Source organism: Felis catus, chromosome A2 (assembly GCF_018350175.1).
Source record: "Felis catus isolate Fca126 chromosome A2, F.catus_Fca126_mat1.0, whole genome shotgun sequence".
Classification (NCBI taxonomy): Eukaryota; Metazoa; Chordata; class Mammalia; order Carnivora; family Felidae; genus Felis; species Felis catus.
In genome coordinates this window covers 62,280,508-62,303,760 of record NC_058369.1, presented here as the reverse complement: position 1 = coordinate 62,303,760, position 23,253 = coordinate 62,280,508, and positions in this window count along the sequence as shown.

Below are 23,253 nucleotides of genomic sequence, written 5' to 3'. Positions count from 1 at the left end.
AAATGACAAAAACTCAGAAACAGACATTGTTAAAGATCTGATGATATGAGAGCTCATTATAATGTAGCTGACGAGGAAATTCAGTTATTTCTGTGACATAGAACACTGCAATAATCAGAAAATCAAGTGATGACCTTATCCCAGAACATAACATACCGAATAAACAAGCCTAACTAGTCAAAGAGACTTGGTTTACGGTTTAAATCTCATGGAAGTTTGTTGAAACCCTTAGGAAGTTTTAAAGCACATGTCGAAAGAGGATTAGGGATCATCAAAGACTTGATAAAGACAAAACATAGAAACTGGTTTTTCTGGGCAGATAAAGAAAGAAAACAACTTTGTTTATATTTTCTTATCAAGAGCAGACCAGCAATTCAGGAAAACTTTGTCTTTTTAACAGAGTAAGCAGAATACCAATGTACTTTTAAAATCCATTCATTTTAACCCTAGTCCCTCCTGACCACACATAAAATTCTTTTCCCAAGATTTCCCTTCACAAACCTTCTACAACTTTCCTCTGCCCTCAGATTTTGTCCCAAGCCATCTCTCTCCCAAACCAGTCTCATTTAGGACAAAATTACCTTCTTTCACCTCCAACAAAAATGCATTCCGTTCCTTAGATCTTTCTTATACACACATAGTTGTTTCCCTCATGTCCACCACTTAGCAGAATTTTAACTCTTAGAAACCTTAGTCTCCAGTGAAAACTAAGTAGTGACCAATTGTGAACTGTTACACTGAAATTCTTCAGATGGCAAATTTATGAATTAGTTAAGCACAAAGCATGTTTTCCCAACAGATTTAAATATCCTTAATTTCTTTGCAACAAGAAGCCTAAAACACAAGCCTGTGTTCAGTAATCGATGGTTCAGAACTCCATCCTATTTGGGAAAGACCCAGATATCCAATGAATTCAATCCCAATTTATCATCCAAATGAAATTTTAAAGTTTCAGGTTACCAAAGACTTTGTAGCTATCTTAACAATTACCCATGAAAACTTTGAGACAAAATTAACCATCATTTTGCATCATCTCTTTGTTGACAGAGATAACATGAGTTTATTTGACCTTTAGTAAACCTTAGTAGAATAAAAGTTTCATATTTAATGCTGATAACTCTGAAGACAGATCTATCTTAATTAAACCAACAGACTTAAATTAGTTTAAATCCCAAATTATGTCCCGCCTGGGTCCACTTAGAAGTCAGTCAATTTGTTCCCCATTGTCAGTTTTGTCCTGGGACACTGGTGGGGAGATCTGAGGTGGGTGGTCCAGGGGGGTGCTCTCTGCTCCTCAACAGGGAGTGGAGAAGGAGAAAGGTCCTAAGCAAAGGGTCATCATCCAGGCAGCTGAGCTCCTAAGGAAGGTCACTCTGCCTGTCCCAAGAGCTTGTCCGTGGGCTGTAAGGATATTTGATTTTTTCTCTTGCTTTTGTTTCCACTTCACCGCTCTTACCCTCCTTTCCCTTCCCAGAGACAGTTGTGTCCTGCCCCCTTCTCTACAGGACTCTTCCCCAAACTCAGTTTTGATTGGGTTACTTTTCTTAAAATCTGTAAATTCACCTTTAAATCCAGAACGCCTCTTTTGTCTGACATAAAGTCTCTCCATGTGACTAACATTTCCTACCCAAACATTTTATGTCTCATTGATCATATCGTGGTACATTCTCTAAACCAAGTACAAATGGGTCCATTGTTCACCACTGAGGATAAACTTGACCTTGCTCCTAGTGATACAGACTTTACTCGTTTTTCCCAAGGGCATTTCAAAGGACCCTCACTGATGTTTACTTTGACCCAGATCCAACCTCGAAGACACCACAAGCCAGTAGGCAATTGGACAAGCAGACAGGTACTCACAACTCATAGTGCAGTGACTGTGCAGGACCCAGGGTGAGAGGAGCAGATGTGGGGCGACCACTACAGGGGTAAGACATGACAGGCCTGATCCAGCTTGTGAGGAATGTGGGGAGCCTCGGACAGAAGACAGGGTGAGGACCTTTGAGGCAACACAAAAGCTAAAACTTAGTATGTCCAGAGACCTACAAATCGGCCAGGATGGGAAATAAAAGAGCCCATGTCAGTGTAGAAAGAAATGGGGCAGGAAGGGCCACCTGCAATCCTATTATTAAAGATCACGTGGCCATGCTTCAAAGCTCAGGCTTCATCTCAGAGCTAGTAGGTGGCTTTGGAATACTTCTCATCAAGGCAATGGCATAATAAAGTTTGAAGTTTATGGAGCTATGATATAAACAATCCTGCAAAGAATAAATCAGAAGGCACTGGGGTTGAACACCATGAGGTAGAGTCGGGAGGTGGCTCTCGTGGTTCAGGAGGGACATGAGAGCCTCTGCTGAGGCCATGCAGTGGCAGAGAGGGGGCCGTGTCCATGTCTCCAGGGGACACGGTAGACAGGAGACAGTGGAGGAGGGGTCTGGGCTGTGCACTGGCAGGGACCGTGCCCCAGGCATGCAGTGGATAACGGCTGAAGATACGCAGATTAAGGAGAATCTGAGCTCAGTCTGGGACGTGCTGGGTCTGCAGCTTTGATGGGCAGTCCAGGTGGAGAGGCTCGGTAGGCAGTGGGTGTGGAGCCAGAAAGACACAAGGTGAAAACATTGATTTGAGGAATCCTACGGACCGATGATGAGTGCTCATGATAGACCTGGAACATACTCTTAAGGAAAATCTATGTTTAAAAAGGGGGCACGTGGGTGGCTCAGTCAATTAAGTGTTCAACTTTGGCTCACGTCATGATCTTGCGGTTCCTGAGTTCGAGCACCGCATCAGGACTCTGTGCTGACAGCTGGGAGCCTGGAGCCTGTTTTGATTCTCTGTCTCTCTTTCTCTCAAAAATGAAATAAACATTAAAAAAACTTTTTTAAGGCAGAGGAATTCAGCTGCATTCTAAACATAAAAGATACAAAGAAATAGAAGAAGAAGGAGGACAAGATGATCCTGAAGGAGGACAGCATTTCCAGGAGGGAACAGCCGACCCTGACTCAGCAGAGGAACCTGAAAGGCAAACCAGGAGGCCATTCATGACCTTGTTGGGAAACGCACTAGCTGAAAACACGGAGCAAGTCCTCCCCGACACGGCCACCTGCCAGGCCCTTCCTCATGGCACGTCCCCAGCCCGGGCGTTCCTGAGAGATGCCAGACAGTCATGCTTCGCCACGAAGACAAAATCAGATCCACTCTAACAAAGCTCATAATCTTCAAGCAATCCGATGCCTGTCAAAACAAAACTCAGCACACTCTAAAGAAAGAATTCAAAATGCAGTCACTCAAGAATGCAACGTTTACAATTTCCAGCATCCAGCTGAGATTTATTAGTCATATGAGAAAGCCGGGCACTGGGAGCCCCAACCAGAAAAGAAAAATTTGTTAATGGATATCATATAAAACCATGGATGCCAGAGACAAAGCAACTGGTAGACGAGGTCTGTGATGAAGCCATCATGAGTGTATTCAGTTATTTAAAGAGAAGCATGAACATAATAAAAGGAGAATTCGAAGAAGTGTAAAAAAAAAAAGTCAGTGCAACTTCTAGAGACAGAAAATACCGTATCTACAATAAGAAAGTACCACGGGATGGAGTGAACAGCACATCCGTAGCTGCAGACGAACAGAGGGAACAAAGACCAAACCATTGCAAAATAATCCCTGACTGGACAATACCAAAGGCCAAACACAGTTTCACTGGGAGTCCCAGGAGGAGAGGGGAAAGAAATATTTGAAATAATGGCCAATTTTTTCCTCCAAATTGAGTGAGAACTGTATTTCCACATATACAACAACCTAAGTCAATCACAAACAAGATAAACACACACACACAGCAAAGCAAAGCACATCATAATAAAATTGCTGTAAGCCAGAGGAAAAGAAATTTTTCTTTATTTGGAGAGACACATAGATAGCATGAGCGGGGAGGGGAAGAAGGAGAGAGTAAGAGAGATAATCCCAACCAGGCTCTTTGCTGTCTGTGCAGAGCCTGATGCAGGGCTCGATCCCAAGAACCGTTGAGATCGTGACCTGAGCCGAAACTAAAAGGCAGGTACCTGACCAACTGAGCCACCCAGGTGCCCCGAGAAAAAGAAAAATTTTAAAGAAACCGGAGAAAAAAAAAACCAAACATACAGGTGACCAAAGTTGAAAACGAATGCTTGCTTCTTGGCAAAGACCAGAGGGAAGTGAAACATTACAGAGAAAAATTAAAGAGGATTTAAGTAAATTGAAATGTGTATCAAGCTCATTGTTTGGAAGACTCAATTAAGCTACCCTTTGTCCCCAGATAGGTCTATTTATTCAACACATTTCCAGTAAAAATCCCAGCAGCATAACGGTATAACTTGGTAAGCTCATTTCACATTTTATGGACATGAAAACGTTCCAGAATAGCCAGCCCATATTGGTAGGAACAAATTTAGAGAATTTACACTGTCTAATTTAGGTCTTACAATGAAGGATGGACCCACAGATCATTGGAACGAAATAGAGGACCTCAAAATAAACCAAGATAGCTACAGTCAGTAGATTATAACAATGGTGCCAAGGTAGTTCTTTGGGGAAATGATAGGCATTTCAAGAAAAATGTCAACACTACCAGATAATCCCACAGTGGAAAATAGACCCATCGCAGTCCCCAACACACACAGATAATTCCAGCGTGTCATGCACGGAGAGGCAAAACCTCTAACAGAAATCAGAGAAGAGTATCTTTGCAAATTCAGTGCCCCATAGAGTTTTCCTAGTCGGGTCATATAAAACACTAACCAAGAGCAACACAAAATGTTAAAAATTTTAAAAACTGAAATGTAGACTCTATCAAAATTTAAAACATTGTGCTCATAAAAAGGGCGTCATGAAGATAGCAAGCTGTTGACTGGGGGGAAATATCTCCAAGCTGTATATCTGGAAAAGGTTTGTAGACGGAATAGATAAATGTTATCTATGATATATAAATATATCATAAGGTACAAAGAAACCAACAAGAAACACATTAAAATTTGCAGAAACGTGAACAGACGCTTGACGGAGAAAGAAAAACAAATGATCGACGGACGCTATTGGTGCTGGACATCACCGGTCACCAGGGAGATGCAAATAAAGCCACACTGTGAGACCCTTTCACACCCACCAGAATGGCCACAATCGAAAGTGACAGACGATACAGGTATTGACAAGGGCGTGGGGTAACCAGAAACTCACGCGTCGCTGACGTCAAGGTCCACCCCCACACCAATTCTCACAGTTGAACGTGCGCCAGCCACAGGACCCCAAACCGCATGCCTGGCACCTGGCCCCTGCCCCCCAAATAAAAACATGTGTCCACAGACCAACAAATGTTCATAGCAGCCAAGACTGAGGGGGGAAGAAGAAATTAGATAAAACACCTTATACCCATGCAACCGGCACAACACTCAGCAAGAAAACCCCAAACCTATGGATACACACGACCATATGATTCCCGCGTTTGAGCACAAGCGGCCTGACACAGATAAATGCGATCTCTCTGAAATTGTCTCCACAACAGACGAAATCAACCCAAGACACCCCGGACTGTGGCTGTTTCTGATGGCAGGTGTGGTTGACTTGAAAGGGGCATAAATCTATGCCAACATTCAGCAAGCCGTGAGCTTAAAGTTTCCGCCTTTGGCTGGACGGGAATTGTACCTCAGTACCTGGGCCGGAAAACCAGAACCGAATACATTGTGCATGTGGAACGGGGCATAATCACGCATGACAGGACGAGACGGCCGGTGGGCAGGGGGGAACCGGATTCAAAGCCCGCGGTTAGCTGGGTGTCCTCGGGCAATAATCTGCCTCCTCCTCTTATAAAGAAAGGATGGCGGGGAGGGAGGTGTGGGGTTAAATGAAGTAATGGAAGTACGGTAGTAGGAACAGAGCCCACAGGGAGTAAGCTGTGTAGACCCTAACTGGCCACATTGTTCCTACTGACGCGTAAATGCAGTTACACAAAGTGTGTAAACAGCAACACCCCTTGGATTACTCAACGGGCGGTTCCCTCTGGAATGCAGATCGCCACCAGCAATGATGCAAAAAGCGCCTGAGACAACTTAGCTGGAGTTCCAGTGTAATTACGAAGGAGCCCTGCTTTGAAAATTAAAGCCTATTAAAAAGAATAATAATAATAATAATAAAACCAAAAGGCAGCACTTGCATTTACAGAATAAATAGCCAAACAAAAAAGAACAAATTTGGAGGATTGTGTCTCCCTCTCTCTCTGCCCCTGCCCCACTGGCGCTCTGTCTCTCTCTCTGTCTCTCAAAAATAAATAAACATTAAATTTTTTTTCACATCACCAAAAGCCTGGGGTTTTGCACTCAGAGCACAGGGGGTCTTGGAGCAGCGGGGTGTCTGCTGGGGAAAGGGAGGCGGCAGGACGGCCCAGACTGGCTGGGACCACCCTAGTATTTACTGAACTGGCCTGGAACACGGAATAGAGAACAGGAGAGTGACAGGTGTGCACCACGGGGACGGGAGGCACCGGACCGCCTGCGGGGACTTGGGGGATCCCTGGGCAGGTGTCCGGGCTGCACAGGGATGGGGCCCTGTCCTCCCGGCTGCGGGCTGAGAAATCGAGGCAGGTCCCTCCCAAAGGAGACCTCACACAGCCTCCTGCAGTGGTGGCCAGGCGAGTTCAGAGAGGGTGGAGTCTTTTTCCTTTTACTTTAAAGGCCTGGTCAGAGAAGCAGCAAGCCTGGGTTCTAAGTGGCCACATTTCTATTTGCTCTCTCTCCAAGTGGCTAGATCTCCACCGCTGCCCTGGCACCAGGAGCTGCGAGGAAGGTTAATCACCTCAGCTCTGAGGCTCCAGTGGTTCAGGCTGTGGAGTCCCGGGGCCGAGTGCCTTGTGGCTGAGACCCCAGGGCGCCCCGGCAGGTGCCCCATGGGCAGGAGCTCTCGGGGAAGCTAATCATCTCTCTCCCCAAAGGCTCATTGCAGGAAAGTATTTGCTCCAACAACTCACGATAAAAGCTTGCCTCACAAGGCGCCTGGGGGGCTCAGTCAGTTGGGCGTCTGACTTCCACTCAGGTCATGATCTCACAGTTCGTGGGTTCGAGCCTCTCATCGAGCTCTGTGCTGACAGCTCAGAGCCTGGAACCTGCTTCAGATCCCATGTCTCCCTCTCTCTCTGCCCCTTCCCCACTCGTGCTCCGTCTCTCTCTGTTTCAAAAATAAATAAACATAAAAAATAATTACAAAAATAAAGCTTGCCCCACAATTAACCATCTGAATTTGAAACTGGTTTTATAATCCCCTCCCGAAACCCTGTGTGAGCCCAGGGAGGAGGCTTAGAGGCCAGAGGGGTTTCGGGTCTTCGCCCGGGATGCCCAGTGGGAACTGCGCACTGGATGTGCTGAATGAGGATGATTGGTGATCTACACAGTGCTTGTTCAACTACAGTATTTGCCAGAGTTTTATGTTGGTGCGTAAGACGGTGGTAATGGGGCTTGAGAGCCTGGCTGGTATCTTCAATTCCGTACGATGCATTATTGGTTTTACTTCACATATAGGAGTGAGGGCCTGCGTGGCTCAGTGGGTTGAGTGTCCAACTCTTGATTTCGGCTCAGGTCATAATCTCCTGGTGCATGAGATCAAGTCCCATGTCTGGCTCTGTGCTGAGCTTGGAGTCTGCTTGGGATTCTCTCTCTCTCTCTCTCTCTCTCTCTCTCTTTCTCAGGATTCTCTCTCTCTGCCCCTCTTCTGTTTGTTGTCTCTCTGTCTCAAATACAATTTCTAAAAAATCCTAAAAAGAAAAACCATAACGAAGTGAAAGTATCTTGTCTCTGAAACTTGCAATATCTCGTCATTAAGGATCATGCTTGTCCGAGGGAGAAAGCTACCCTGAATGGCGCGCTCATGATTTGGGTAACACACTGGTCAGAAGAACAACACAATCCGACCAGATGATCAGAAAGGCTTTCCAGGGTCAGCTGTGATGGAGCCCGCACAACTTTGTGACCATCCCTGGTGCCCCTGCCCCATCGGCAGGCCCACCCCACCCACAGTCCCTGTCACTACAGAGCAGTCTGCATTTTCTAGAGTTTCATGTAGAGGAAACCAAACAGTACATGGTCTGTTCTGGCCGGCTTCGTTCACCAAGTCCAGTGGTTAGGGATTCATCCGTTCAGCTGTGAGTGTGAATTTTCATTCCTCTTTCCTCCGGACTTTACTCCGTTACCTGCATGCATCTCGATCTGTTTCTCATTCACCTGTCGCCGAGCATCTGGGCTGGTTCCCAGTATCTTGGGGCCCTGACCACCTGTGGGAGCCCTCATATGGGCACATGTTTACTTTTTCCCTTGGGCAAAACTTGTAAGAGGACGGCTGGGTCACTGGCTGTGTTCAGCATTTTCAGAAATGGTCAAACTTTTTTTTAATTAAGTTTTGTTTAGATTTATTTATTTATTTATTTATTTTTGAGAGAAAGAGAGTGAGTGGGGGAGGGGCAGAGAGAGAGGGAGAGAGAAAGAATCCCAAGCAGGCTCCGCACTGTCAGCGCAGAGCCTGATGCGGGGCTTGAATTCACTAACCATGAGATCATAACCTGAGCCAAAATCGAGAGTCGGAAGCTTAACCAACTGAGCCACCCAGGCTCCCCCAAACTGTTTTCAGAAAGGAGTTCCCATTCCAGAGTGTATGAGAGCTCCAGCACTGAGCAGGGAGTGGCTTCCCGATGCGGAACATTCCGACAGGTGCAGGGAGAACTCGATGTGGTTCCCACCGCCCTGCCCAGTCTCTACAGCAGCCTTCTGCGGGCTTTTATTTCTCCTTTATGTCTCTGTGTTTCTCCTTTAGTGAGGTTCACATGTTTGCCATTTTTCAGGTTTGATTAGTATTGAGCCCTTTATCTTATGTACGATTTGTAAATACTTCGGCCAGAAGTTCTTAATTTTAATGAAGTCTAAGTGATATACTTTTTCTTTAGAGGCTTGTTTGGTTTCTAAGAAATCCTTGCCGCACCCACTCACAAGTGTATTATTCTGTGTTTTCTTGCAGTATGTTTGACAGCTAAGTTTGTAATCAATTTTGAGTTCATTCTAGCATATTGTGTACAAGAAGTTTATTTTTTTGTGTATGGATGCCCACTTGTTCTAGTTAATAAATTCTCCCCTCACCGCAATGCCCACTTGCCTCTTCAGAAAACAAATCAGCTGTATTTCTACCAATTGGTCTATTTGGGGTCCACCGATCTGTCTCTCTTGATGCCAATACCACACGGTCTTGATTAGTCAGGGCTTAAAACAAGGCATGAAGCCAGGGAATGGAAGCTCTCTGACCGTGGTCTTCTGCAAAGTTGCTTTCTTAGATCCTTTACACATTCACATCAATTTTAGAATCAGCTTTCCAGTTTCCACGAAAGACCACTGACATCCTGATTGAGGTTACACTGAAGCCATGGGTGAATTTGCAGAGAATGGGCACATCCACACTTGGCTGACCTGGCTGAGAACACAGTGTACCCTGGTAAGTGTGTCATGTGCACTTGAAGAATAATGTTTACTCTGCTGCTGTTACATGAACTGTTCTATACATTGTGACTACACATGTTTGCCAATAATGTTCTACAATTCTTCTGTATCCTTACTGATTTTCCATTGGGTTTTTTCCCTATCAATTATAGGGTGAAAACTGTTGAAATTTCCAAATATAAATTGTGACTTTGCCTATTTCTTCTTGCAGTTCTAAAGCTTTCTGCCTTATCAGTTATGAAGGCCTGTTATCTGGTGCATACAAATTTAGAATTGCTATATTTTCTGGATTGAATGACACCACTATGAGTATGAAATTCTCTTTATTCCTGAGACTATCACTTGCTATGAAGTTGACTTTGATGCTCAGCTACTCCAGCTTCTTTTGATGAGAGTTAGGTAAAGCCTATGCCCATCCTTTAACCCTTAGCCAAACTTTGTCTTTATGCTTAAAGTGGATTTCATATAATAGCATATCATTGAATCTTGCTTTTTTATCCAATCTGACAATCAGTCTTTTTTTTCATAATTAAACTTTTTATTTTGGAATAATTATAGATTCACATACAGTTGTAATAAAAACTAATACCCAGAGATCTCATGTATTGATTACCGGTTTCCCCCAAATGTAACATCTTGCAAAACTATAGTAAAATATCCTAACCACAGTTCTGACATGGATGCAGTCAAGATGCAGAACATTCCATCCCCACAGGGACCTTGCATGCTGCAAGGTCATCATCACACCCAGTGACCTCCCACCTACTCCCTCTTTAATCCTTGACAGCCACTAATCTGTTCTCCACTTTTATAATTTTGTCATTTCTAGAATCTTCTATACATGGAATCATCCAGTATGTAACTTTTGGGATTTGACCTTTTCTACTCAGCATGATTATTTTCTGCAGACTAGTCTAGGTTGGTGTGTGTATCATAGCTCTTTTCTTTGCATTGTCCAGCAGCACTCAGTAGAATGGATGTATTCTGGTTGGTGTAACCATTTGCAGATTAAAGAGCATCTGCGTTGTTTTCAGTTTGGGGCTGTTACCAATAAAGCTGCTGTAAACATTGATATACAAGGTTTTGTGTGAACTTGGGTTTTCATTATTCTGGGAGAAATGACCAAAAGTGGAAACAGTGGGTCAAGTGGTAGTAGCATGTTTAATTTCATTAAAAAATGTCGATATTTTTCCATAGAGGCTCTACAGTTTACATTCCCACCAGCAAGAGATATGATCTGTATCCTTGCTGGCATTTCATGTTATCATACTTTTTATTTTCACGTCTCATAGGTGTGGACTGATACCTCACGGTGGTTTTAGCTGGCACTTCCCTGAAGGTTCATGACGTTGCATGTATTTTCATGTGCTTATCTGCCATCTGTATGTTTTCTTGGGTGATACATCCCTCTGTGGATTTTGCCCATTTTCTAATTGGGCTGTTTTTTTTTTCTTTTATTGTTGACTCCTGAGAGTTCTTTATGTATTTAGATACTAGTCCTGTGCCAAATATGTGGTTTGCAAATATTTACAATCTTGTAAATCTATTCTTGTCCTTTTGTCATCTCATTTGACTCTGCAGAGCAAAGGCTTTGCATTTTGACAAAGCCCAATTTATCAGTGTTACCATTTATGCTTTTAGTGTCAAGTCTAAGATCTGTGCCTACCTTTGATCCTTAAGCTATTCCATCGTTGTTTTTTTTTCCCTAAAAGTTTTATGTTTTATGTTTTACACTGAAGTCTATTTTGAGTTTACTTTTGCATAAGGCATGAGATTCAGGTTGGGGTTCTTTGTTCTCCAACAAAGTACCAATGGTTGGAGCACCATTTACCAGAAACACTGTCTTGCCTCCATGGGATTGCTTTTGCACCTTGGTTAAAAAAAAAATGCATTTGGGTGTATCTGTGAGGATCTGTTTCTGGGGTCTCTGCATTATTCCACTGAACTGTGCATCTATCCCATCAACCAATGCCAAATAAATGTGACTGCTATAGATACATAATAAGTCTTGAAAGCAGGTAGATTGATTCCTCCCACTTTATTCTTTTTCAAAGTTGTTTTAGCTATTCTAGTTCCTTTGCCTTTATATATAAATTTTGGAATAATCATATGGTGCCTGGAAACTTTTCTGGGGCTTGGATAGACTTTATACTTTATAAAGTATAAAAGTATACTTTATAAAGTATAAAAGTCTGGATATACTTTAAACCTGTATATTAATTTGGAGAGAATTGGCTTTAAAACTGTATTGGGTCTTTCCATCCGTGAAGATTTACATATATTTTTTGAGAGATTTTAAATAGGATAGTATTTCAAATTTTGTTATCCACATGTTCACTGCAAGTATATATAAAAATAGTTGATTTGTGTATTTGTCTTCTATCATGTGACATCACTGAACTTACTGGAAATGTAGATTTCTTGGGATATTCAATGTAGATAATTATGACATTTGCAAACAGACAGCTTTCTCCTTCCTTCCTCCCTCCCTTCCTGCCTTCCTTCCTTCCTTCCTTCCTTTCCTTCCTTCATTCCTTCCTCCCTTTCTTTTTGATATTCATGCCTTCTGCTTCACTGATAAAAACTTCCAGCACTATGTTGAATAAGGGTGTTGAGAGCAGATGTCCTTGCTTCCTTCTTGATCTGAGAGGTATCTTAGTCACCCCAAAGTTCTGGAGGCTGAAAGTCCTAGATCAGGGGGTCAGCATAGCCAGGTTCTGCTGGTGGCCTGTGTCCAGCTTACAGATAGCTATTTTCTTGTCATATCCTTGAAAGGCAGGAAGTGTGTGGGAGCTCCCTGGGGCCTCTCTCAGAAGGGCACCAACCCCATTTATGAAGATTATACCCTCAGGACATAGTCACTTCCCAAAGGTCCCATCTCCCACTGACCATCACCAGGGCAGTAGGGATTTTCACATGTGAACTTGGGGACACGAACATGCAATATACAGCAGTTGGGATGTATTCAGTCTTTCCTCATAAATATAACATTAGCTGTAGTTTCCGTATTCTAATCTTTATCAAGCTGAGACAGTTTGCTTTTATCCCTAGCCTGCTGAGTTATTGTCATGAGTGGGTGGTAGATTTTGCCAAATGTCTTTTCTGCATCTGTTGATATGATCGTGTGATTTTCTTTTTAGAAATAATGCCGTGTAGTGCAGTAATCGACATGGGACTACTGAACCAGCATTTTACACCTGGAAGAAGCCCCACTTGGTCACAGTGTATAATTCCTTTCACATATTTCTGGGTTCTAACTGCTAGCATTCAGCAAAACGGTTTTGCACATGTGTTTATGTGGAAAGTTAATCTGTACTTCGTGTGTGTGTGTGTGTGTGTGTGTGTGTGTCTTTGGTTTTGATAACAGGGTAATATTAGGTTCATAATAAGAATTTAAAAGTTTTCCCTCCTCCACTTCTTTGTGGAATAGATTGTGAAGAATAAGTATTAATTCTTACATGGGATGTCTGGGTAGCTCAGTCGATTGAGTGTCCGACTTCAGCTCAGGTCACGATCTCACGGTTCGTGGGTTCAAGCCCTGCGTCGGGCTCTGTGCTGACAGCTTGGAGCCTGGAGCCTGCTTCGGATTCTGTGTCTCCCTCTCTCTCTGCCCCTCCCCTGCTCGCACTCTGTCTCTCTCTTCTTTTCTCTCTCTCTCTCTCAAAAATAAACATTTTTAAAAATTATTTAATTCTTACTTAAACATTTGGTAGAATGCTCCAATGAAACCGTCTGGGCCCAGAGCTTATTTGGGGTTGGGAGGGGGAATAAAAGTTCGATTTTTTAAACAGTTTACAGGAGTCTTCAAATCATTGATTCAGTGTTGGGTGAGCTGGGATTGCTTGTGCTTCTGCAGGAATTGGTTCAATCCTACGAAGCTGTCAAGTTTATACGTGCAGAGTTGTTTGTACTATCCCTTACCGTTCCTTCGAGGCCCACAAGATCTGCAGAGATTTCCCTGGACTAGTTCCTGGCGTGTGTAACTTGTGTCCTATTCCCTTTGTTTTCTTTGTCAGCCTTATTAGATATTTATTAATTTCACTGAGGTTTTTAAGGAACAACCTCTTTTTTCCCTCAGTTTTTTCTCTCGCTTGTTTCCAATTTCATTGGTTATAGCTTTCTCTTTATTGTTCCTTCCTTGTGCTTGCTTTGGATTTATTTTTCTCTTCTTTTGAAGTTCCTAAAGGTAGAAATGTATAGGATCCATTTGAACATTTTTCTCTTTCCTCCCGCGTTCATTCCATGGTGTCCGTATACCTGTAAGCCCTACACGTGTCCTCCTTCTGTTTTCCTTTTTACTCAGTACAGTATAGTTTTCATGGGCTTCCTTTGAAATTTCCTCCTCGAACCATTTTTGGATTATGTAGAAGTGTATTTTTTAGTTTCCAAGTGTGTGGAGGCTTCCTCGTTAAGATTTCTACTTTCATTTCATTGTGGTTGGAAAACATGATCCGTGACACCTGCTGCCTGGGACCTGGGACTCAATAACCTCTGTTTTCCTGAGCCTCTCCTGTGTCTCTTCTCATGGTCCCACCTGACTGGCCATCCCATTAAAGGGCACAGAACATGCTTAGATTGTTCAAGTCTTGACCTTTGATTTCTAGATCATTCTACATGGTCTCATACCACACTTTGTAGTTCTACTCTTTGAATCTTTGTCAGGTGTGTTTTATGGCCCAGAATGTGGTCTGCCTTGCTGAATGTGCCCTGATGGCATGAGAAGAATGTGTGTTTTGCTGTCGTTGGATGGATCGTCCATGGACATCAATTGGGCCAAATTGACGGATGTTATTGATTACTATTCATTTGTAGTCTCACTGACTTTCTGCTGCCAGATCCACCAGTCATTGGATGAGGAGAGGGAAAACCACCAACCAGAGCAGTGGATTCATGTGTTTTCCCCTCCAGTTTTTGCCTCACGTGCTCTGCCGTGACGTACGCACCCATTATGTGTGGTCTGCTTTTTCCTTCGCCGTGTCTTCTTGGAGAACATCTTCGTCACCGTGTAAGCTGTCCCTCCACATTCCTGCTGTCTGCTCTCTCTCTGAAGTCCACTGTGTCTGGCGTTAATGTCATTAGTCCAGCTCACGGTGGCCAGTTAGCACAGGAGACCCCCACCTCTTCACGTTCAGCCGCCTGTGTCTTTCTACAAATCGGGCTTCTCTCAGACAACACTTGGTTGCATCTTGTTTTTATCCTTGATAACAATTTGCTTTTAACTGGTGGGTTCAGTTCACTCACATTTAAAGTGATCATCACCACCGTTGGTCTAATTTCTGCCACGTTTGTGCTGTTTCTACTGGCTGCGAAGCCCCTTAGTTTACTTTGTGTGAGGATGTCCTCACTTCTCCACAGCAGGTGCAGAATCACATCGCTGGATACGGAATTCTCGGTTGCTAGTGTGGTTGGGTTTCCCCCTCCCTACTCTCCCCACTCGCTGGCATGGTTTGGGGGCGAAGATGCATGCGGTTCTCATGTTGGTTCATGTACAGGTAAGGTGTTCCCCCTTGGGCTGTGTTCAAGATTTTCCCTTTGCCTTGGATTCTCTATCCCTTGATCATGACGTGCCCACACGCGGTTTTGTGCCGTATCCATGTCTGGTGGACCCTGAGCTTCCAGGTTCTGTGGTTTGGTGTCTTCCGTTAATTTGGGGGAAATGTGTGCACGCAATTACTTCAAACGTGTCCTGTGTATCTTTCTCTCTCCTGCATGTTCGTTAGGAATTTGAAATTACCCAACAGTTCTTAGATACCGTGTTCTGTTTCCTGTTTTCATTCTTGGATCTGAAGCTCGGAAAAGCTCCTGCTGGACACATCTTCCAGCCACTGACCCTCTCCCGACCGCGCCCAGCTCTTTAATTCCTCCGAGACTGTCTTAAGGCTGCTGTGTTCCTGATTTCTCCCATTTCCTTCTGATTCTGGCAGTCTGTCTGCTCACATGACTCATTTGTGTCTGCACATTCTCTCCTTGTGCCCGGAGAGCCTTCCACGGGGGCATGGCTATTTCAAATTCCTTGTCTGGTAATCCCGATGTCTCTGCCCATCCCAGTTCCATTCGGACACTCGTTTTGTCTCTGCAGATGGTTTCACCCTCGTGCTTTCTAGCACACCTTGCAATTTTGGGGGTGGAAGTGGACGTGATATGTCCAGCAACAGGAACTGAAGTGAGAAGAATTCCAGTGAGGTTTCGGTTTCTCTGTCGGGGACTCAGGCTCAGTTTAACATTCATGGCCCCTCAGGTGTCAGAAGCTTCCATTTTCTGTTGTTCTGGGCTCCCCGGAGCTTGTGCATGAGAGTCCGTGCCTGGAGACTGCAATCCACGGCCACTGCAACAGCGCTCCGGCGATGCAGCAGTTGGGCTGAGCGAGGGGCGTCACGCCGGACTCACACAACGTCCACCTGCTCCTGCGTTTGCGTCCCCGTCCCCGGGCTGTGACCCTCACAAGTCCCCCCAGGGTTATTCTCCTTCCCTGGAACAGGGAGACAAGCAGGGCTGAGTTTGGGTAAAGGAAGGTCTCAGAAAGCTCAGCACGATCCCCTCCCTCGCCGAGCAGGCCTGGCAGAGAAGGCTCTGGGTGGGAGTCAGCATGCTTACTTTGCCCCCTTCCCACCAGAGACGGGGTAGAGAGGGTGTTTTCCTTGACTCTTCATGATGAGAAGCTGCCACAGCTCTCATGGGTGGAATCCGTGGAAGTGTGGCCCCCTGCGTCTGCAGCTCCCAGGACCCCCACACTCCCACACTGGCCGACCCCCCGACCCCAGTTCCCTGCTGGCCGTGGGTACCCACTGGTTCATGGTTCCAGGGCCACTGCCCGGGTGGCAACTGTGTCTCTGAATTCACCTTTTATCCCAGTTTCAGGGGGATCATTTGCCTTCTGCCCTCAATTCCCTGAAGGGCCCAAGAGAAGCCTGTACGGCTGCCCATATGTGTGGGTGTGCTCACCATGTGCACGTGTGTGCGTGTGCGTGCGTGCTTGTGTGCGTGTGCACATGAGTCACAGCACCCATGTGTTTGATATGCTGTAGCTGAAAACCGTTGATGTTTTTCGATCCATCCCAGCACCCCATGGACTCGCTGGCTGTAACTCTGCTGTGTTATTTCCTTATTTCTGTGGCCACTGTAGGCTTTGTGGACCGCATTGTGGGTACGAAACTCACAACGGCGCACGTTTCAGGGTCGGGGCCATGACTGTAAGTCTTACATCTTCACTTGTGATAAACCACACTGTGTGTTCTTCCTCTCTCTGCTCTAAGCGATCGTCATCTTCCGGGGGAACAAATGGGTAAGGACAATGCCATCACCTGATCACTGGTGTTTTGTCACTTCCCAGGCCCGGGTCCCCAGCTGCACGAAGGAGACCCTGTGGTGCGAGTCTGCCCGCCACAGGCTTCCACTTTCATATGTCAGGAAAACGTATTTATTTCTCCTTTGTTTTGAAAGACATTTTCACTGGGAAGAGCGTTCAATGTTAATAGATTTCTTCTTCCTTTCAGCACCTTGGGGATGTTTCCCCACTGACTTCTGTGCCTTGTTTTTGATGACAAACTGTCCTCATCACAGTGGGAGACCAGCCCTCTGTAGCTAAGTTATATCTTGTTTTTCCTGTCTGTGCTTATATTGTCTCTTTATCATGTGCTTTTAATTTTTTTTTTTTTTGAGAGAGAGAGAGACAGAGCATGAGCAGGGAAGGGGCAGAGGGAGAGGGAGACACAGAATCGGAAGCAGGCTCCAGGCTCTGAGCTGTCAGCACAGAGCCCAACACGGGGCTCGGACTCACGGACCGTGAGATCATGACCTGAGCTGAAGTTGGCGCTTAACTGACTGAGCCTCCCAAGCGCCCCTATCATGTGCTCTAAGCACTTTGCTCGTGCTATGCTTGGTGCTGTTTCCCTCATTTTGTGACTGGAATCATTTCAACCCCCTGGATCTGTGCATTTATAGTTTGACTCAGATGTGGGAAAATTCTGGTTCTTTCCTCAGATATTTTCCTCCCGGCCCCTCTTTTCGATACTTCAGTCACGGGTGCTGATGCTCTGTCCCCCCAATCTTTCTTAGACTTTTTCATCTGTTTTTTTCAGATTTTTTACAATGTTTATTTATTTATTTTGAGAGAGAGCAAGCAGGGGAGGGGCAGAGAGAGAGGAGAGAGAGAGAATCCCAAGCAGGCTCTGCCCTGTCAGCACACAGCCTGATGCAGGGCTGGATCCCATGAACCGTGAGATCATGACCTGAGCCTCAACCAACTGAGCCACCAGGTGCCCCACTTTTTCAGATTTTAAACAGTTTTGTGTTAGTTTCTTCAGGCAGCTGTGACAAATGGCCACAAACCGGTGGTTGGGGGGGGGGGGGCGGGGGCTAGGATCATAGAAATGCTTGTCTCTGGTTTCCAGAGACCAAGGTCTGGATTCACAGGGCCAGACTCCCTCTGATGGTTGCGTGGACGGTCGGCCACCCCTTCCTGCTCTGAAAACCCTGGCCATGGATCAGATGTGGAGCCATCTCACCCAATTCCCATCCCTCTGGTCTCACTGCTCGCCATCGTCTGATGGCCAACGTCTGCAATGCCCTTGTTTTTTGTACTTTATCCAGTTTTTCAGTTCTTGCAGGTGGAAAGGCTAATCTAGCCCCTGTTACTACAAAATGGTCAGAAACAGAAGCCCATCTAAAGGTCGCAAGCAGGAGCGGGGACCCAACGTCACATTTCTGTTTTGGGATAATCGCCCTTCCCAGAAGCATGAAGGGTGGGTGGGATGGTGAGTTTCCAGAGGCAAAGAGAAAAGTCACCACCACAGCAGCACCTTGGTGTCAGGGTAGGATTTGGGCCCGAATCTGGGAGTGGCCTTGCAGGAGAGGCTGGCTGGATCGGGGCGGGGGGAGGGGGGAGGGCACAGGGGGCAGGGGGGGAACGAGAGGAAAAGACAATCCACAGTCACAACGGACTTGGCTTCGCTCCCTAAAGGGAGAAACCACGGCCGCCTCCCCAAGGGAGGGCGGGGGGACGGCTCTGTGCACTACTCTGACATGTCCACTCCATGCTCGCTGGGGATGTTTCGAAGTGAGAGCTGGTCTGAAGACGCAGACCGGGGACATGGTTAGGGGCCGAGGATGGGGACAGTGGGGCAGGGGATCCTTCATCGCTCAGGGTTTGGGGACCGAGCCAACACCGTGTGGCCCACTCGCCACTTCTGATCTCCTGTGAGGTGACCCTGAGCAGGGACCGCGCATCACCACGAAATCGAGAGAAATACTCCAGATAATACCCCAGATATATTTGGTCATGGCGAGGGTCATTTTCAGAAAGAATGGTGTCTCCAGTAAGAAGGAGAAACAGGTGTGTCATTCACAGCAGAGGGGACACTCTCCCGGGCGGGAGGCAGGCATGCACCCCAGCGGCGGATCGGAGGGACAGGAAGGAAGGGAGACAGGGAGTGGCCTCCCGGAGCACCGTCTTCATCACCATCTCATGAGATCATTATTGCTACTTCTTACATTCAGACGCCGAGAATCAGACCAAGTTTACACCCCGAGCAAGTGACAGAATCCAGCCCCACGAACCCCAGGGCCACCCCCTCCCTGGCTTTCTCGCCTCCCCTCCTGCCTGGGGGTGGTGCTGTGGGACAGCTGCCACGGACCTTACAGCCAAAGGAAGAGACAAATTTTCTCTCTTTTATGGAAAGTAACAGCGCAGCTTAGATGAAGTGAGGTGACCTCCCTAGCAGACTCCCTAAACTCTGCTGTTACTACCAGCCAGGTCAGATCCGAGAAAAGTGAGCATCCTGGGGGGAAATCAGCACATACGACCTCAGCTCCCCACGCTGAGCAGACACAGCCAGATTCTCCAACATGAATTCGAATTCGCTCCGCCCTGAGGAGCCTGTGGGTATTCAACAGTTCCTTGTTGAATGCGAGTGTGGGTGCAAACACAGGGATTCTGACTGCAAACACAGTCCTAGGAGGTGGCCTCCAATAGCCCACGTGTAAATTCACCCTACACGACGGGGTGAATGTTCACGGGGCCCGGGGGGCCCTCGATGCCCGTCCACAAGATTTCAGGTGACGTGGGGCTGGAGGGGGTGACACACACCGTGCCATCACATCCCCGCTCGCGTGTGGCCGAGTTATTAAGACAATATGCTCCATTCTCGAGTCTGAGTGACGGCGTAACTTACTTTTGGGGTCAAGTAGCAGGAAAGCGGGCGGAGAGATTTTGAAGCCAGCAGAATCCGAGATCAGAAACAGCGAAAGCTTGGCGAGCCACGGGATCGCTTCGCTTCCAGCAGATGAAACAAGAAATCCAAACGCCAGCCTCGGCCAAGCCTTTCGGCACACATCACATCAAAGACTTCTTTAAAAAATACTTCAGAAATTGTTTTTAAACTATTTTAAAATTATCCAGTATTTAAATAGTTTAAATATAATATAATTTAATACATTTCAAATAATATTTGTTTTCTTTTTTAAAAAAATACACTTTTTTAATGCATTTCTTCGCAGGAGCAGGCTGTGGGACACTGACGTGGACCCCTGGGCCTGAAGGCCGTCCAGGTGGACAGAGAGCCCTGCAGCCACAGCCTCCTGCCACCAGGGAGGGTGGCTCTCAAAGGTGGTGACAAGCAGGCCTGTCATCTGGTGACAAGCCACCACCGGATGCCAGGGCTGAGGGCGGGACTGAGACACGGGACTGAGAAGTGGACAAATGAGAGGAGGTGGTCTCTTTCTAAAGTGACCCTAGCGGAGGCCTGGCAGGCTCCTGTGGGACCAATAGCCACCCGGCCATCGTGCCAGGTCCCCAACGTTGTTCTCCTAATGTCCTGGGATATCAATGGGTCCTTTCTCCTCAGCTGGTGACCCCTCCCCATCACTGAGGAAGTTAGCAATCAGAAGAGGACTCCCTCCAGATAGCCTGCCCCACACCTGGTCCCAGGTCCCCCCGACCTGCCCGAGAGCACTGCCCTCCCTCCACCTGCCCCTGATCACCGCGCTCCCCCCCCCCCGCCCACCTGGCACCAGCTTGCACCTGCCCGTTAGTTAGACACCCGTGAGTGATTCTCTCTTCTGGGCATTTCTCATCAACACGCAGACCTGCTCCCTGACCTGTGCACACGTGTGCACATACGTGATCCAACGCTCTGTGCCAACATTCTCCCCGTTTCTCTGCTTCCCTTTGAGAATCCTCTCCAAATGACCTCTTCCCCATATGCAACCCCTCTCCTCTGGTTCTTTAGTGACATTTCGGCCATTCCCAGCGGGCCACCAAAATTACCCGGCGCCAGCCTAAAGGACCACTGTGTTGCCGTGTCCAGAGACCAGCTGTCTTCATCCCAGGTGCCGAATTTGACGCAGCTGCTCCGTCCCCATTCTGCGAAGTGGCCTCCAGGAGGGACGCTACTCTTACCTGCCACAGGTAATAAGCGCTTGCTTTGTGCACAGCCCTACGTTCAACACTTTGAATGCTGTTTTTACAACATAAACGTATTTTCTGTCGACCTGTAGACTTGTTATGAATGCTACTGGCTAGTGCAGGGAAGAAAAACCTTCATTTTGATGCAAGACCAAAGTGTTCATAACTACTTTCAACTTGGGACACATAAACTTCTGAATTCAGAATCACTTTTGCAAATTCAAATGGCCGTGAAACTCCTAGCTGCCTTCAAGGGACCAGGAAAAATCCTTAGATCCTGCTGGAGTTTTCATCAGCCACTTGGGAGAAGCTTCTCCCACTGATGAAAACGGGAAAAGGACAGCATCAGAGGACATCTGACAAGACTCTGTAAGTCCCGCTGTTCTGCTCACTGCCCACCCCCACTGGGGGGGGCGGGCAGGCAGGGGTGCAGTGCTCTGGAGTGGGGGGCAGGGGTGCGGCACCCATGGGGGGCGAGGCAGGCAGGGGTGCCCCAGCAGACACCACATTTCCGGGCTCTAGTTCCCCCTGAGACAGAAAGCTGAGTGGACATTTACTTAGCCATTTCTTAGAAACTTAAACAATTGGCTCTCCACATAATTCTGGACACAAATACTTAGAAAAACTGTCCAAAGAGTTCCGTGCACCTTGACCCGGCTTCCCCAAAAGCCAAGGTCTTGTGCCACCACAGTCATCTATCCAAACAGGACATTACCGCTCATGCGATGTGTTAACTGGAGTTTATCCGATTTCCTGGGGGTCCCTCAGAGGCTCGCCATCTGCTCAGGGCGCTAACGAGGTGTCCCCTTAGTGTAGTTGAAGTCCCCGCAGCGTCTGCAGGGAGGCAACGAAGAGCACTTGTTCAGGAGGTGGGGACAGGGACACCGCACATCAGAGGGATGGGCTTGAGAGGGAGTGGGCCGGGGTCTTCTAGACGCGGTGGATGGGCCCAGAGCCACCACAGAGGGGAGGTGAGCGCCTCTCTGAGGACCAGGCGGACGGCCTCCTCCTGTGTGACCCTGGGTCTCTCCTCTGTCCCAGCCTTGGCCCCTGTGAGGGACGCCAGGCAGGCTGCGGGGCACTGGCCCTGGTTCGGGGTGGCCTGCTGTCCTCTCACGGTGGACCCAGCTTCCGGGTTCAGGACAGAGACCACACGGGTGACGTGCCTCCCCTCCCCCGGGGCCTGTGATGTGACCACAACTTAATGCCCCGATGTCACTGGGTCCCGGCACTGGGCCAGGCACTCGCAGGCTCCGAGCACTCAGATTCGAGCGAGAACCACCCATTCCTTCGAGGAGCCTGCCGTCCCACAGGGCGGGGGGGTGGGGTCCCCGTGGGGCCCCCGCCAGCCCGTCGCTCCCCACACGGCTGCAGACACCCCCCGCGGGTGCCCAGAGGCTCCTACTGAAACCCACTCTGTGTCCTGGGCAGACTGCCAGCACGCTGTGAGGGGGGAGCAGCTCCCGAAGTTAAAGAGACAGAGAAGAAACAGAGAAGTGGTCTGTGTCATAGCTGCATCGGGGCAAGCTCGGAGTCTGGACGGAGGAGGTGAGGCAGCAACAGCAGGGCAGGCAAGGACGTGCACTGTGGGAGGCTCGGCTGGGTCCCGACCCCCACGCGCCACTCCCAAAGACGGAAGGGCCCTCCTGTGCATGGAGGTCGATGTCTGTCATAAAGAAAAGAGCAGGAACCCAAACAGGGACTCGGGGGGACATCCCACGCCTCCCCTGCACCCCTCCATAAGCACCAGCTCATCCTGCCGCCACCGTGATTGTTCACCGCCCTTCCCCATCCCAGGCATCGGCCCGACCCCGTCATCCCACAGAGCCACTGCTCCAGAAGTCCCGGCTTCCGTGTCTGGGCCCAGCATCCAGAATGCTCTTCGTGAAACAGTATCTGAGCATCGTGCCCACCCGACACCTTCCCCCACACCCACTGGGGAAGACTCCACCCACCTGGACACCCACACCTCACCTGGCACCCTCCCCACAGCCCCTCCCCTCCCACCTCCGTGGCTTCCTTCACACCGGTGGGAAACGTCCCTCCCCTCTTCTGTGTGCACACCTGATCCGCCTTGAACACTTTCCTTGGGCCACCCCGTCCAGGCCACCTGGACTCCCCCGCTCAGTCCCCCACTTGACTGTCCGGGTCCTCCTGCTGAGTGAACCCTCTGGTGGCCTGCACACCTGTCCCTTGTCAGCTGTGTGACACCCTGGAAATGTCACTAGCCCTCTAACTTATGTCCTCATCCAGACACATAAGTATCATCCCAGTAAGGGCTTTGCCTGGTGAGGGAGCAGTCCCCACACGTGCTCAGCAGAGGGCCCCACACAGACCTCCCGCCCCACCCTG